Source organism: Lutjanus erythropterus, chromosome 22 (genome assembly GCF_056507025.1).
Source record: "Lutjanus erythropterus isolate fLutEry1 chromosome 22, fLutEry1.hap2, whole genome shotgun sequence".
NCBI lineage: Eukaryota > Metazoa > Chordata > Actinopteri > Lutjaniformes > Lutjanidae > Lutjanus > Lutjanus erythropterus.
Window position 1 is genome coordinate 20,330,023 of NC_139338.1, and position 17,608 is coordinate 20,347,630.

At 39.3% G+C, this 17,608-nt stretch overlaps 1 long non-coding RNA gene across 1 annotated transcript; it reads left to right on the forward strand.

Annotated features, from left to right (window-relative positions):
• Positions 1-7: 7 nt before the first annotated feature.
• LOC146306877 (uncharacterized) lies at positions 8-17,599 on the forward strand. Its single transcript, XR_014768945.1, has 3 exons — positions 8-430; positions 1,636-1,794; positions 16,641-17,599. It is a non-coding gene; the product is annotated as an uncharacterized LOC146306877 (long non-coding RNA).
• The last annotated feature ends 9 nt before the right edge of the window (positions 17,600-17,608 follow it).

Consider the following 17,608-nt stretch of genomic DNA (forward strand, 5'->3'; position numbering starts at 1 on the left):
ATTTTTCTTAAATATTCTTATCTAAATTCCGGTGCCTGCTCTGTTTACTCCCCAGACTAGATATGGAGCTGCAAAGGTGTTCCCACAGAGAGAAAAACAGAAAAAACGACCAGTGTCAGGCTACTGCGTCTGCCCCTGCACAGGATGCACCTGCCTACAAAAAGGCACCAGCCACCTCTAGGCGTGTCAACAGAGGGCGTCACCTAGGAGATTCTCCCACTGAGAGGGTGTCGCCGTGGAAATGATGCCAGCAGCAGCAGAGCGTTGTTGTGGACAAGGCTGTTGTGCTGATGTCTTCGAAATGTTGGAGGAGATTTCCTGTCTGTCATGAAGGCAGAGGGTAATGGAGAGGATAGATGAGCACAGTACTGTACTTATACGTGGGATAAAGCAGTCATTGCCCTGAGCGCTCCTCTGCAAGTTGAATGGAGTGAGTGGTACTGTCCTGCTGAGTGCTCTCTATGTCTTGCTCCCTCTCTATGTATGGGTTAATCCTGCTTTCTATCAGTGGCACTACGGTGCTTTCACAAAGAGGATTTCAGAATTAGTATGAACAGGACAAGAGACGAGCTGTGCAAAGAGAGCAGCACATTTTCACAGCAAGATTGTCACTGTGGTGTGTTATTTTTTATTTTTCTCAAACCAAATACATACAGCAAACATTGCATTTCTACATCTCCGGACTTGAACGATACGTTCAGCTCCTCGGGTGTGTTTTTTTTTTCTTTTTGGTTCTTATACTTTGTGCAGGCCTTGCAAAATGTTGGTTTCTGAGCAAAACGAGTCTGCGTTATAATAAGCTCTGGTGTAACCACTCCACTTCCTAAAAAAGTCAGAGGCCGAGGTCAGACCCACAATCTAACACAGCGTGTACTTGCTGTACCTTGACGCTGCTGAGTGAAGCTGGCACCAAAGTGTCAGCGTGTTACATAATCACTGTAAATGAAAAAGTGTTTCTGAAAAATATTCCCTAAGGTTTGTGACACTGTAAAAAAACAAAAGCATATTTCAGGAATTTAGTAGAATTAATCAGTATTTGCTCATAAACTTCATGTTTTATTTACTCAAGATAATTAAACTTAAAGTTTCTATTACTTATTTCCAGAACACTGCATTTACAAACACAAGTTCTTCTAACTTGAAGTCTTTTGACTTGAAATTATGAGTTGAATGAATGTACCATACAGGGTTCAATAAAGTCATTAAATTAGGTTTGATCAGCATATTAACATGTATTGCCATGTACTTAAAATTTAATACATTTGAGCTCTTTGTCTGAAAAAGGAATAACTGACTCTTCAAACTAAGAAAACGTGAATTTGTTTATGTTCATGACTGAAGAGATGTTGGCTCAACAAGAGAATTAGTATCACGTTTATTCAACTCGAAAAATTTGTTTAACCTCAACTTGTCTTTTTAAATTCAGTCAACTTAAAATTTTAAGGCAGCCCAGACACTAACTAAGGTAAAACACAGTTTATTTTTACAGTGAAATGTGTTTTTTACATACACCACCACCCCTTTCACATGTCGATTTGGGTCTTTTTGACGACAGGGTGTAAGCTCGTGCGTGTAGTGGCATCTACATACAGTATGCATTGTATGTAATTTTGTCCTTGTGTGAAACATTTACAGGACAGTTCAGCCAGTGAAAAGGATTCCCCTCCACACATAAGGACACACATGTGGACCGTCACTCTCCTCAGAGGGATCACCTCCAGGTGACTGACTGTTTGTGACAGTTGGTGAGACGTTAAGATGGAAAATCCTCTTAGCCTGTTCTCTGAAGCTCCAGTAAGTTCCCCACTCACAACTCCTCATTAACACATGGCGACGGAAACCCCTCACCCACACAGTGAAGATAACAGAGCAGGAAACTGCATTTTAGTACCACGGATACATTCGGAGTGGACATATTTGTAATCTGCTGCTGTGAGAGTGAAACAGTGCTGAATGCAGTACCTTAAAATTGTGTAATGTGTGGCATTAGAGGGTGAGTGTCTCATGCAAAAGGGATCTCACGTGTGCATGTCCTCAGGTTGTGCACGCTCCCTCCTGTCATTCAATTGCATTTATCGTAATGGGCATCATGTGCACGGTGCAGATACTCATTAACTGGCCGAGACAAATCAGAGTCATAAGATTCAACACAAGGGCAACCATTCCCGACATGAGAGTGTGTATGTGTGTGTGTGTGTGTGAATGATTGACCACTGAAGATATGACCTGTCAGATGATGTGAATCTACATAAGAGTTGTAATTAATTTCACGTTACGCCACTTTGATGCAGCGCAGCAGGCCTCTTTTTAAGCAATACACTCCAGAGCTGCAGCTTAGGGACTGAAATAAATATCTCCGTGTGATGTTCTTAAAAGAGAGATAATGTCCTCTGAAAAGTTATATTCATCAGAGTTGAAGTTAATCAAAGTTTCCGATCATTTTTTACAAATGTCTATATTTTTATTAATTCTTTTCATGTAAGAAGAAAAAGACAGAGTGAATAAGAGCCATGATCATGTGCCTCATATTGACTGCTTTTTTTAAACTGAGGTTTCGGTTGGTAAAATTACATACTATTTTTCATAGTTTTCGAAATTTGATCCTTAACAAAACACAAGAACAGCAGAAGTATGTCTCGACAGTTTATTTTTATGTATATTTCAAGTCACAAATTTATCTGAGGGGACTTTAGAGTATAAATGCAACACTCTCAAATTTCTTAACAAGAAAAACTAACCCCTCTGAAAAGCAAGATAACATGCCGTTGGTGCTGTAGACATAGCAGACCAAAGTAGCATTATAGAGTAATTGCACAGTATTGAATAACAATGTTTAGTTAAGTAAAAATCCACATATTTTGCACGTCAAGATTAATTTAGTTAGTATTACAGGCCTGTAAAAACACTTATATAATGTGCACTGTGACTATGGTGAGAGTCAAAGAAAGTAAAAGGACCTGCAGAATTACTAACAGAAAACACCCCTGTGCACTGTGCACGCAACCTATCATATACACATTCACTGTTACTTACAAAGAACACTAAAGACTATATATGAATCAGCCAGTACTCCACTGCTTGTGGTAGTTTGATTAAAACCCAAATAATACATGTCTAAGAGACACAAATAGCGATGCATTTTAACACAGAATAAAAACTGTTGATATGAACATGAGTCAGTAGATGTGTAGGACAAAGGACACAGGGTTCAGATTTCAAATAGGCTGATTTTTATTCATTCAAATGAGAAACTACAAAGAAAGAAGGCTTATTAATTAAACTGGAATTAAAAAGAGGTCAACTAAACAGGTCTAAACTCAAAATAGTGAAGTGTAACAGAATTGAGTGACTTAAACTGATCTAAACAAGGATAAAATTGATCTAATTGAAAAATAAACGGGGGTAAAATACAATATATACTGGCCAAACCATTCAACAGACACAAGGGGAGGATAAAACGCAACAACTGCATTAACTAATCACAGTTTGCTCAATATTAACTATGCCAAAAATAAAACTAAACTTGCAAAATTAAGTCTAAAATACAAACAAAAGGCTGTGTCCCCACCCTCCTATGCGGTGGCAGGTGTTTGGCAGAGTCCAGGGCACAGCTGTAGGCATTTAACACCGGTCATTGTATCAGTCAATCTTTGATGTCTCATCACAGAGCTGCAGCGCAGTCACACAAAAGAAAGAAAGTATGCTCGACAAAAAATATGGACACGGCACTTTTATTTTGGCTGCCATTTTCCATGAGTTGAAGTAAAAGATCTAAGACTTCTTCTCTGCACACAAAAGTTTTGTTTCTCTCAAAGTTTGTTTGCGAAATTGTTAAACGGCATAGTCACCCGCAGGCGTGACTTGGACTGGTCACAATAAAAGGGGACTCTAAAATGTGCAGTTTGATCTTGACAAGGACATTTATTGGGCACTCCTGGGTAGAAAAAATGGCATCTCTTGCCCAGTGTTAAATAGCTGTAGCTGATGTCTTTTTGCAAGATAAAAATGCACAAATGCCAATAAGCTTTGGTGTTAAATCAAATTATATTGGTTGTTTAGTTATGAAATTCGTCTGTAACTGAATGGAAACTTGAGTGAAAAGGTCAAATTAAAGTGCAAGTGAGGCTGAGTGAAAAAATCACTGTGGCCACGAGTGCAGTGGAGCATGTCTTATTAAACTACAACTTTTTTCATAGAGGACATTTTAACTTGTGAGAGAAAAAAAAAACCCACAACTGGACCTGGTATGGTTAATGTTGGCTCTGTTTCATTTAAGTAAGTAAGTAATCTATGAGAGTATACAAGCATACACAAACCCAGGGCCCTCAAACTGAGCTTTATTTAGCTGCTGCAGGTTTAGGTTCATAGATGTGATTTTCCTACTGTGACAGTTTGCTAAGAAAAGGCCTTTTATGATACAATATGATATAATATAAACAATATTCTGGTGTTTACAGTGCTGAATTTCAGCTCTCACTAAAATGTAGTTTTGCAGGACTCTAAGCCTGAAGCCAGGAGAGACCATGTTCTGAGCTCTGAACTGTCTTACACTGACATCTAGTGGATGAAATGCTTTATTGCGCCCAAATGCCAACATGTTCTCCTGAGTCAGGGATTTCTAAAGTGCCTGAAATTGTAATTGTTTTACTTTCCATCACTTTTTACTTGCGTGCATCCAGGGCACAGCTGTAGGCATTTAACACCGGTCATTGTATCAGTCAATCTTTGATGTCTCATCACAGAGCTGCAGCGCAGTCACACAAAAGAAAGAAAGTACGCTCGACAAAAATATGGACACGGCACTTTTATTTTGGCTGCCATTTTCCATGAGTTGAAGTAAAAAATCTAAGACTTCTTCTCTGCACACAAAAGTTTTGTTTCTCTCAATGTTTGTTTGCGAATTTGTTAAACGGCATCGTCACTGCACAGGCGTGACTTGGACTGGTCACAATAAAAGGGGACTCTAAAATGTGCAGTTTGATCTTGACAAGGACATTTATTGGGCACTCCTGGGTAGAAAAAATGGGTCTCTTGCCCAGTGTTAAATAGCTGTAGCTGATGTCTTTTTGCAAGATAAAAATGCACAAATGCCAATAAGCTTTGGTGTTAAATCAAATTATATTGGTTGTTTAGTTATGAAATTCGTCTGTAACTGAATGGAAACTTGAGTGAAAAGGTCAAATTAAAGTGCAGTGGAGCATGTCTTATTAAACTACAACTTTTTTCATAGAGGACATTTTAACTTGTGAGAGAAAAAAAAACCCACAACTGGACCTGGTATGGTTAATGTTGGCTCTATTTCATTTAAGTAAGTAAGTAATCTATGAGAGTATACAAGCATGCACAAACCCAGGGCCCTCAAACTGAGCTTTATTTAGCTGCTGCAGGTTTAGGTTCATAGATGTGATTTTCCTACTGTGACAGTTTGCTAAGAAAAGGCCTTCTATGATACAGTATGATATAATATAAACAATATTCTGGTGTTTACAGTGCTGAATTTCAGCTCTCACTAAAATGTAGTTTTGCAGGACTCTAAGCCTGAAGCCAGGAGAGACCATGTTCTGAGCTCTGAACTGTCTTACACTGACATCTAGTGGATGAAATGCTTTATTGCGTCCAAATGCCAACATGTTCTCCTGAGTCAGGGATTTCTAAAGTGCCTGAAATTGTAATTGTTTTACTTTCCATCACTTTTTACTTGCGTGCATTTTTGTCATAGTTTGCTTTTTAGATAAAGAAATAAAAATAAGTCGTAGAGAGCCTGATTGCTTTTGCATTTTTGCACAAAATGAAGATGCTTGAGCCTCACTTGCCGCTGAACACTCACAACATTTCACTAATTGTTGTAGTTCTAAAAGTGAAATTCTTTCACGTCCTTGCTTGCCATACAGCTCTGCTGAACAGTCTGGGGTCTACATTGTTGTACTTTGCACTTCATAATGCACCACACATTTTCAATGGGAGACAAGTCAGGACTGCAGGGGCGCCATTCTAGTGCCTGAACTCTTTCACTACAAAGCAACACTCTTGTAACATGCACACCATTTGTCTTTGCATCATCTTGCTGAAATAAGCAGCGACGTCTCTGAAAAAGATGTCTTCTGGGTGGCAGCATATGTAGCTCCAACACCTGTATGCACCTTTCAGCATTTATGGGGATGTGACAGTTACAGATGCTGGCTTTCAAAGTTAGTGCTGGTAACAATCTGCATGGTCCTTTTCCTCTTGGACACAACGTCCATGATTTTTGACAAAGTGAAATGTACTTCTCAGACAGCAGCAACATTCTGTGTATTATCCTTTATACAATTATGTGGGATTATATTGTAGTGTTGCCTGAGGGGGTCAAAGGTCACAGGCATGCTGGTCTTCATTCTGTAGTACGTAGCCGTGCTGTTGTAACACATGCAAAAAGTGTTTTGGCATTGTCATGCTTAAATAAACATGGCAGCATACGTTGTACCAAAACCTGTGTGAACCCTTCAGCATTAGTTGAGCCTTTACGGATGTGAAAGTTAACCATTTCACTCTGAGTTGGTCAGAAATCACCATTCATTCATTCATTTTCTGTAACCGCTTATTCCGTAAGGGTCGCGGGTTGCTGGAGCCTATCCCAGCTGACATTGGGGGAGAGGCGGGGTACACCCTGGACAAGTCGCCAGTTCATCGCGGGGCAGAAATCACCATAATGATTTGATTTCTTCACTTGATCACCAGATAACAGTTGTCTGGTTTCTCTATTAAACAACTAATGAGTTTCCTCTAATTCACGGTCTCCTACTTTCTCTCATTGTTTGCCAGTCTTCCTGGCTGTACCGCTTTCCATGTTTATTCAGCAGTTAAAATTAGTCTATAAATAAATCTGATGAAATACACCATTGTTTCTGCTTGAGAGTGGATTCTTTTAAGTCCAGGCAGTGAAATGAAAAACAAAAGGACTTATCGCCTGCATGTGCTGATGAGTAATCTGAACTATTGGCTGCTTGTCAGTTTCGACTGTGGGAATAGAAACATCTGGCAGAAAAGCGCAATGTATCAGCTTCAAGTCCCAGACTATTAAAGCTGGTTACTCAACTCCAATCCCAGGAAACAATTAAATTTTCTTCTCTGGAAAGGACCCATTATGACGTTACAGCAGATAAAAATTTATCCAGATGTCATTTCTAACTTGTATGAGTTAATACTACAAATGCTCAACGTTGTTGCCATGAAAGTTTTCACAGAGTAAACTGCGAAAGTGGGCTGCTGTTGATTAGTCATGTTTGAGTCGTCTCTACATCTGTATGATCTTATTCTTCTAGTGAACTCAACAAGTGGCCCTGGAATTTCCTCAAAACTGTGCCAAGCCTGGAGGGAAGTGAAATGATGACTGGCGCGTGAAAAAGAACAGCAAAGCTGTTTTGCTCGTCTTGTTCTTCTGAATGGGGAATTTTCCATAGCGCGAGGCTGGAATCTCCACTCTGGCAGATGAATAAACTTCATTTAGTCGTCTGCCAGAAAAGCCTTCTAACAAGTTTATACAGTGTGGATGGTGGTGGAGTAGGAGCAGGTCTGAGCAAGCCCACTGGGGTATTTATGTATGCAATGGAAATGAAATTTGAACAGCTAATCTTTTTTAATTCACAGTCACTTTTTTGCTGTGAGTCAGTGAGAACACACGTCAGACTTGTTGCTCATGAGTTTAAATGTTAATCTAACCGTTAAAACAAACACCTCACAGACTGTCTTACGGTCAAACACAAAATGAGGAAGTGAAAACCAGTATTTCATGAGATATCATCTCTGTCTTCCTCTTGGTAGCCTGTGGAACAAGTCTTTCTATGAGGGCCTAAATCTCTAAATCACTAATATCAAGCTATAACCGTAAACAAACAGAAAAAGTAAATGAACAATAAACAAACACCTACAAGAGTACTGTCATCACCTCCAACAGCTCCCATTAAGAGCTCCTGTAAACATGCTTCAGCTGACTCACAAGGAAATGTGGGCCTGTGCATTATTCTCAAGGGCAGGATCATGTTGTCTCAGGAGAGACTTGGAAAATTGGTCCAAAAATACTGGAGCACACAGACTTTTGCAATACAGTTTTATTGAGCAACTAGCGTTTTGCCAGATGCATCTTCAGAGTAATTATTTTTAGCCACACTAGCAGTGTGTCTTTAGGGATGGCAGCTTTTTTAGACTGTTACATAGACCTACCGCTAACATTACCTACACAGACCAACCGCTAACAGTAGCTACACAGACCAACCACTAACATTACTTACACAAAACAACTACTAATCTTAGGAGTAATCCAGAGTAACTGAACGTAATTGAATTGCATTACTTCAATACTGTGATACTCTTTAGGCTACTGACTACATTTTTTAACAGGTAAAGGTAATAGTATCGGAATGCATTTTCAAAGTAACACTCCCAACCCTGCTGCGTATTTAGTGCAGACATTAATTGTCCCCAGAGGACAAATCCTGTTGAGGTTGACATTTGTGGTTTTAGGTTAAATGTCATGACATTAAATATGCTTCAGACATTTATATTGCAACAAGATGAATTAAAAACGTTTGTTCCAAGAAGAGTACTTCGCTGATTTATGACCACAGAGCTAGAAAACTGTTTGACTCACAATGGACGGTTTCCCACGCATTACCAAAAATGAAACTCAACCGGCAATAGTTCTGTCAAAGATTTGGCTGTCGTGCCAGCAGTTAGTCAGCAGCATCAAGCTGATTTTAGGAATAAGCTACAAAGGTCAAAGGTCTGCAAACCAGATTTTTTTTTTTTGTCATTTTCAAACTAATGGCCTGACTCATCTTCTGGCTCATCCACTGCTGCCTCAAGTTACATCACTTAAGGAAGTTCATCAGACTGCAGTTATCTCTGCAGCCAGAACAGGATATACAACCTTTTCATATGCAGCAGTGGCCGCTCCCAAAAACTGCGGTCAGTGACTAATTACTTGCCAAACAAATGACATTCCTATAAGGCTCATCTGTAATTTGCTTTTTAGTGCTGTTAATGTAGTGCTTACATGTTAACGCAATTAGGATGGTGAACTGAACATGGAAAACATCAGAGGCACGGCTTCCCCACGTCAATATGGTAGCCATGTTGATGCATCGCTCCAATGAACAGCAGCAGCCATGCCATATGTCTTGCTTCTGGTAAATTAGCAACCTGGTGTATTTGACACCTAATATATTACAAATTTACTTCTTTTAGGCAAAGATCCTGACATTTTGGCTTTGGGGATCAGTAAAGGATAAATGGAAGGATAAATATTCAATATTTATGACAGTGTGGTGAATCAGTGGCTTGGCCTTTTGAGAACCTGCAGTGCCTCCACCTTGGCTGACCTGCTGAATTATGACACTAATTAAAACAATTTCTAGTACATATTGTTTTATATTTTTACTGTGATTATTGTTTTCTATAGCAAAGTAAAATCATTGTTTATAAAAACCGTCTTTGCAAAAAACCTCAATTTTGATTCTGATTCCCCTTTTCCTAGGTGAGTCTGTCGATGCATCGAAGTAGCAATACTTTTTTGATATCACAAGTTTGAACGATACACAATACAATATCTCTTAATTATAGAACTTAAAGTACCAAAAAATTATCTAAGTGCTCATTCAAGACCAGTGCTGGACTTAGGGTGTCTGAGGAGCAGGGGCAAAAAATAAAAAAGGCACCACCTGTACACCAGAGGCCAAATCATTTTCTAATATGTAAGGCACTGCATTGTGTTTTCTCTACTAGAGCGGCACTTTAGAGGGCACTTAACCACATTTTGTCCGCTAGAAGGGTACTTTACCACATTTTGTCCATTAGAAGGGCACTTGAAAGGGCACTTTACCACATTTTGTTAACTGAAAGGACACCATATAGGGCACTTTACCATGTTTTGTCCACCAGATGGGCACTTAAGAGGGCACTTTACCATATTTTGTCCACGAGAAGGGCACTTTGCCACATTTTGTTCATTAGAAGGGCACTTGAAAGGGCACTTTATCACATTTTGTTAACTGAAAGGACACCATAGAGGGCACTTTACCACATTTTGTCCGCTAGAAGGGCACTTGAAAGGGCACTTTACCAAATTTTGTTAGTTGAAAGGACACCATAGAGGGCACTTTACCATGGTTTGTCCACCAGATGGGCACTTAAGAGGGCACTTTATCACATTTTGTCCACGAGAAGGGCACTTTGCCACATTTTGTTCATTCGAAGGGCACTTGAAAGGGCACTTGACCACATTTTGTTAACTGAAAGGACACCATAGAGGGCACTTTACCACATTTTGTTCATGAGAAGGGCACTTTGCAATATTTTGTTCACTGGAAGGGCACTTAAGAGGGCACTTTACCACATTTTGTCCACTAGAAGGGCACTTTATCACATTTTATCCGCTAGAATGGCCCTTTGCCACATTTTGCCCATTAGAAGGGCACTTAAGAGGGCACTTTACCACATTTTGTCCACTTGAAGAGCACTTTAGACGTGGGAGTGAATGCTATTCACCCCAGTCCACTAACCAGAAAAGCCAGATGTTAGTGGGTGTTAGTGGGTTCTTTGTCTAGTGTAAAAGGGGCTTTGTAAAATTCTGGTCTCAAGTCAATAGAGCAAAACAAAGGAAAAGGTACAAACTGAGCACTTGTTTATGACAAGACAAATCAATGAAACCACAAGGTAACATGCATGAAACAAGATTATAAACCAACGGGAAACCCCATAAGTCTCCTCAGGTCACACACTGTTAGTATTCAGGAAACCGCCTGTAGCTCCGATGAGAGAGTGATGTCACAATTACGCATTATAATTACGCAGAGGTCGGTACGGAGCTCTCAGAGAGAGGCAGCACTGGCAGGGAGAGTAGACACAGCTCCGGGTTCAGAGGGATGAAGAGTTTCTCAGCCATAAGAGGAGAAAACTAACTACCGACTGACAAATACCAGCGGACATCTCTCTGGAGGTTTTGTTCTTCTTGCAAAAGCTTCAGCCTCCGCAGGTTGACCAGAGAGACGAAAGGAAAGAGACAGCGCAGTTCAGCCGAGTCGGTGAGTTTATTTAACGTACACAACACACACTGCTAATTTATTTCAGTACTGACGAGTGACAAGCAAAGATTGAAGCTTGTCCCTGGGTGGTCTCGTGTTTTGTCTTTTCCAAAGCAGCCATGTGCTCCGATCCTGTTTGGCTGCTGGTGCTGCCTTCAAGTTCCGATGATCAGCGCTTGCGTTTGAGTTTTCATGGGATTTTAAGTTGAAAATGTGAACACAGTTAAGTGCAGAACTTAAAACAAACATTACAGTAACTCTTGTAACAACTGCGCGGTTCAGTGGCTGTTATCTTTTGCAGTAGTACGAATAATATTCGAGTCCCAGCTGCAAAAAAGCCAAATTAAGTTTTGTGCATCACTTTGACAGACGCACACGTTGATTATTTTCTACGTTCTCGCAAAAATACACGGCAATCCTGACATCAAAATTCAAACGTATTCAGTCAAACGAGGTCCATTTTGGGTTGCTAATGAGTACAATTAGATATTTCCAACAGTCTGTAAATGCACCAGTAACTCGTTGCTTCCTGTTGATGTGGTCTATTAACAGTAGCTTCCTTATAGATACCTTTTGTCAACCCACACATCTTTAACGCTTCATCCTGTACTGAAATGTGTTGTGTACTGAAATAATTAATTTAACATGTGCAAAATGATATAAAAATTATTGGGCAACTGTATTTGTGCAGGTATGATCGATCTATCAGTCGATTTATGTCTATTGTTATATCTATCGTTCTGTCAGTCTAGGTAGTTAGACTTGCAAACATCTCAAACGTCACCATAAATCTGTAATAAATACTAGGAATGTAATGATACTAAAATCTCAAGGTACTTTAATAAAGCAGTAAAAAGTCCAGGAGTCGATACAATATTTAATGCACTATTAAAAAAAACTGATGACATGAAGAATTCCTTATTAAACAGTAGATCTAAAACGTACAGCATATTTCATTCTTTTTAACTTTAAAGGGATAGTTAGGATTATTCAGTAAGTGTACAGTGTATTAAGAATATTTGCATTGCTTTACTTTGCAGTCAGACAGACTTTTCCACCAGGAAGCTGTTTTTATACAAAACAAACACCCCCCTCTCCAAACAAACCAAACTCCATGGGAGAAATCAGTCATTTTACCTCTCAGAACATAGGAGTTGCAGGATTACTGCTGCCATGATCTTTGTTATCGTGCGGCTTCAGTGCTTTCAGTGGATTTTTCTGATTCACTGAAGTCACATGATAACACAAACAGACTAATTGATCAAGGCAGCGGTGGACCAGCAACTTGCCTAATCTGTAAAGTAAAATTACTGATTTTGCCTGTGGAGTTTGGTTGGTTTGAAGAGACTGATATTTGACATAAATAATAATTGATCATGTAATATCAAAGTAGATATAGTCACAGTCAGGTACAGTATTGAAGCATTTTTTTTATTATCTTTAAAATTGACTATTCTTTTTCTTTTGCAGCCTGTCATCCTCTACCACAGTAGCCATGGTGACAGCAGTCCTCAAGATGTATTTTATTGGAACGGCGCTGAGTGTGCTCGCCGTCCTCTTTGGAATAGTGGACTCCTTTGGTGGTCTGATGTATGTCCAGGACCATGACTACATTCTGGAGCTGGAGCACCACCAGACGGAGACACAGACACAGAGGGCGGTCTCCTCGAGCCGCGGCCACAGGAGTGCAGTGACTAAACACATCGGGTCCTGAGGGAAACATCTTGGGGTCAGGATTTATAAATACAAAATGTCCGCTGGTTGGACAGACTGGATACTGTGGCAGGGGACCAAAAGACAGTCAGCCTTAATTGTTTCCATCTGAACAGAGCCCTGCACTGGTTTGTTGATTTGGACACATAATCCCACAGTGTGTCCCTGTTTGCTCCACTGTGTACCATCGACTGTCGAACACTGTAGCAGCAAGCCTGTGTCAAATCTGCACTACTGAAGGAATATTTGCACTAAAAACATTGTGTGTTTTATCTTTTGTCAAGTCAGTGTGTTTCTTTTGAGATTTAATTTTAATAAAAGGAACCGTGTTTCAATAAGTACAAGTTTACCGTATCCTCTTTCAAAAAAAGGAGGTCATAAGGTGGCTGTTAACTGGAAAGCGTACTGAAAGAAGCCAAGCTGACTCACAGGGATCTTGCGAATGTTGTGGAAAAATGCATGGAAAATTACTGAAACATGTCAGCAGTAATTTAGGAATTTAATGGGACAGCTGTGGTTATTTGATGTGGGATTATTTGATTTAAGGCACTTTCAAAAAAGGCCCTCCCAAAAAAAAAATGAATCAGCTAAAGTTGCACGAAATATTCTCACCACTTGCCCTTTGCCATAAGGCAGCCCTTTCCAACAGGAAACCACAGTTAATTAAGCCAAACCAACCACCCAAACTCCATGGGTGAAGTCAGCATTTTTACCAAACAGAACTCCAGGTAAAGAGAAAAGATGTTCACAATCATCTTAGCCCTTCACAGGTGAAAAACTGTTAGAAGTAGGAGTTTAAGAGTTTCTTAAGCAGAGAGGGAGATAAGAGAAAGAGGAAGGAGAAATATTCTGCAAACACTGAATGACTCAAGTTATTGAATCACAGGTCAGACTGTGCAGATGGTTGTGGTTGATCTTATTAGAGATGCATTCATATAATGATAGTGATAACTTTAAATATCACTTTTCTTAATAATGTTACAAAGTGTTTTACAAAACAAAATAAAAGCATACAAGACTAATAAATCTCACACATAATGCAACAACGCTGTAACTCCAGAAATTACACTGATCATAACACTACGATAGTTGCAGCAGTGATGATTTGGGTCCGTTGCAGCTTTGTGATCACACAAACAATGACATCGCTTTCAGTCTCGTATTGTGATGCAGTTCATCTAATTTCCACTGGATGTTCAGACCTGGCAGCTTCACAAAAAGGCCTGTTCATATCAAATATATTAAGCTCTATTAAGCTAATAACCGTTTACTACCAGCATGTGAAAAGGCTACTGTGTCGCCAAGATTTTTCCTCTGCTTTTTTTTTCCTTTTTGGATCAACCATTTGCATTCTTTAAATGCATTAGTCTGACATAGAAAAAGGGTCAGCCACACCTCACGCAGATGAATATTTCTGCTCCCGTCTTGCTCAGAATTACTCTGAAACTTCTCCTAAATCACTCCCAAGCTGCGCCTCTTTGCTTGAATTATTTTAGGCTCAGTCACACAATAACACACACAAAAAACCCTCACAGGTGAAAGCATTCTAAATGTAGCATACACTTAAACTGATATTAATCCTTTTTTAAGTGGCTGTAACTATCTCTTTAAATGGTGAAAGAACAGAGCTTCACATGATAGCTAAAATACGTTAAGGTCCCTTTACAGTGGATAAAAAGAACAAATAAAAACATGGTAAAGACATGATCTTTTCAAAATAAACACCACTGTACAATTGAAAACAAGCGTGTGGCCAAGTCACGCAAACTTTTTTTTATTTTTTATGTTGATATTCAGATATCACTATCACAAAGTCGCAGCAGGTTCCAACACAGCCAGAGTTTTCCAGAAGGCAAGAAAAAAAATGACCAAAAAAATGAAGCAACCTCAACATTTGAATGGCTGGTTGTTAAGAGACGTCTGGCTCTGTGGAGCAAGTTAGCCTCTATTTGATATATTTTTTTTGTGGTTTGTTTGTTTTAGATGAATTACTGTGTGGTTCAGTGTCATTGCTGACTGCAGACAGAGCAAACCCTCATGAAAAAAACTACTGAATCACTACTCATCACTATTATATGATATCTACACAAAACCCACTGGTTCCACAATGACTTTTTGACTCACTCACTTGACTCACCTCTATTCAGTGGAGAAACTTTAGCTTTTTAGTTTGTACAGAGCAAGTTGGTTAAAAGTTTTAAATGTTTTATCAATAACTACATAAACAGCCCAGTAGTAAAGAACTCCAGTGATCACTACTTAAAATATGTGTGGTCTGTCTGTAGTGTTGTGACTACATATTCACTATAAAAGCAAATAGCAGAACCTCTCTGATTAATATTTGAGAACCTGTAAAGCATTAGAGTTTTGACAGCTTATTCACTGTCTGGTTTCATAAAGACAGACTTTGACTGTGGCTACAACAGATAGTCAGATTCAGATAGACATCTAAATTCTTCTGTTGCACAAAACAGTTGGAAAGATTAGCTAAGAATGTAACAACGCAAGAGAAAAGTCTGATATGGAAAATGAATGTCATTGTGAGTAAACAGTGTTAATCTCGCTGAGAGGAGCATCAAAGATGCTCAAAAAAGACCCAAAGATATCACTGCTCTCTCCATAACAATGTTAGCAAAACCCAAACTATGAGCCATGTTTTCCTCATTTTTGTTGTTGGGTGCTGCTGATCAGTTGATGGCACTGATTATCGTGATAACGTGGGTCCTTAAGCCTGAACCTGGGAGTTAGGTGTCTAATTTTTATGTCTTACAGTCAGGTTTAGTCAATCTTAATTCTTGTGAAATGGTCTAACTTGCAATAGACAGGCAAAATTAAGACAAATCTAAAATATCTTTGTGAAACCGTCCCCCAGGTAGCAAACTTGATCATTACTGAAAACTCTGCTGTTTTGCTGCAGATGTCTACAGGTGGATGATGAGTACATAAACTACACATTCATTGCTCAATTCCTACGTGTCACTACGAAGACACCAGTATGTTTTCATGAGGGAAAGCAAAAGTGAATGCTTCCCTTTCAGTGCATTTATCAGTTTGAGATGAGAGGTACGTGTGCAGACAAATCTTTAATCTGAACTATGAATCATTATGATGATTCAAGACGCAAAGCATCGTTCTGACTTTGGTGGGGAAACAACACCTAATGAACAGAAAGTACCCTGGTGTTTGTGCTGCTTCACTTTTCACATTTTCATTGTCACTGTGTCAACACAGTAAATTAGCAGTGTGATTTCTTTGGAAACCCGCTTCAGCAAATGTGATGACACAAAATAATATGCTGCAAGACATTATTTCATAAAGGTTTCTCGGTATAGTAACTTACATATTCCAAACTGAAAGGAAACTTTCTGAAAATAATTATTTTTAGAAAGTTTTGGTGATACTAACTCATTGTTTTGATTAACTTGTTACTTTAAAAATGTTTAAAGTTTCTCATTAATTTTACAAAAGTCATTTTCAGAAAGTTTCTTGTTATTTGAGATTCTCAAAAATCATTATTTCAAGAAAGTTTCAGAGACAAGTAAGTCAAAGTTTCTTATTATTCTGAGATACTACCTCTTTATTTTGGGACACTAACTTAACCAAGTCATTGTTTCGAAAAAGTTTCTCATTGACTTACAAGATCTGTTTTTTCCTGTCACAGCAGACGAAATGCACTTCTTTAAATTTCCCCATGATATCATCTCATTGCCAGACAAATAACCCAAATGAATGCTAATGTTGCATCATATCTACTTACTGTGTAAATAGCAACATGTTTTCCAAACTAAAATGACTAAATCAGCTTGTGTGTTTCACAACAGTCTCTCTGCTTGGTTTGACCAGTTGTTGCTCTGTGTTTTCTGTCTCCAGGGCTGCGGGGCGGTGTTGGTCGGTGGTATGAGACACACCTGGGCCTGGTGCCCTGTGCATGAAGGCTGGATCAGCAGACAGGTCATAAGAGATCTCCTCACCCCAATAACCTCCACATTGTGCTTTTTGTTCCATTTTCTCAGCAACACAAGGCCTATGCACTGCACTGATCCACTCTCTGCACTACCGACTTCACAAACTTGTTATTTTCAGTTAATTTCTTGTAAATAAGTAATTTTATTATTTAGTATACCCGTGTGCCTCCTGTTTTGGTCTCCAGTCTAGCTGAGCTGTGTTTCAGAACAACACATATAAGCGTTTTTCTATCTAAGGCCCCTATTGGCAGGGTGACAGTGTTTGTCGGTGCCGTCCAAATCTGATATGAGCCATACAAATAAGTTTCATATGAACCAGAAGCCTGTCACAAACCGAGGACATTATGGGAAGTGCAGGATTGAGCTTTTTTTGAGCTTGACTCATGGTAGACACACTTGTTCAAAGGTCAGTAAGTCAGTATTGGTGTCTGTAAGCTTGTGGGGGCGTTTCTGTGGAACAATATCCAAAAATTAACTGGAGTGAAGAAATCACAGTTTTGCAGAGGTATCTACTGAAGTTAGCATGCTATCCAGCTAGCTAGGTCTGACCAGCAACACTGTAAAATTGGTATTATATTCCCTGTTGTCAAACTGGCCTGTGTTGGTCTGCTGATTGCGGGTTTGTTTGTCGGCGCCGGTGCAAAATCAAGCACTGCTCCCTGCCAGCATTTCCTGTTGGGTGTCCCCCACCTCGTGGCCTGAAAATCTCAAATAATAGAAAAGATCCTGTGCTTATGTCACAAAAAGAAGGGAGAACAACAGGCGTTTTTCTTCTCAGTGGTATACCAAGACATGCTAATTGTACTATATCAGGGCTGCCAACTTTTCAAAAAAACCTCTGAGTGAGATTTGGTGGAGCCAACCAAAATTCTG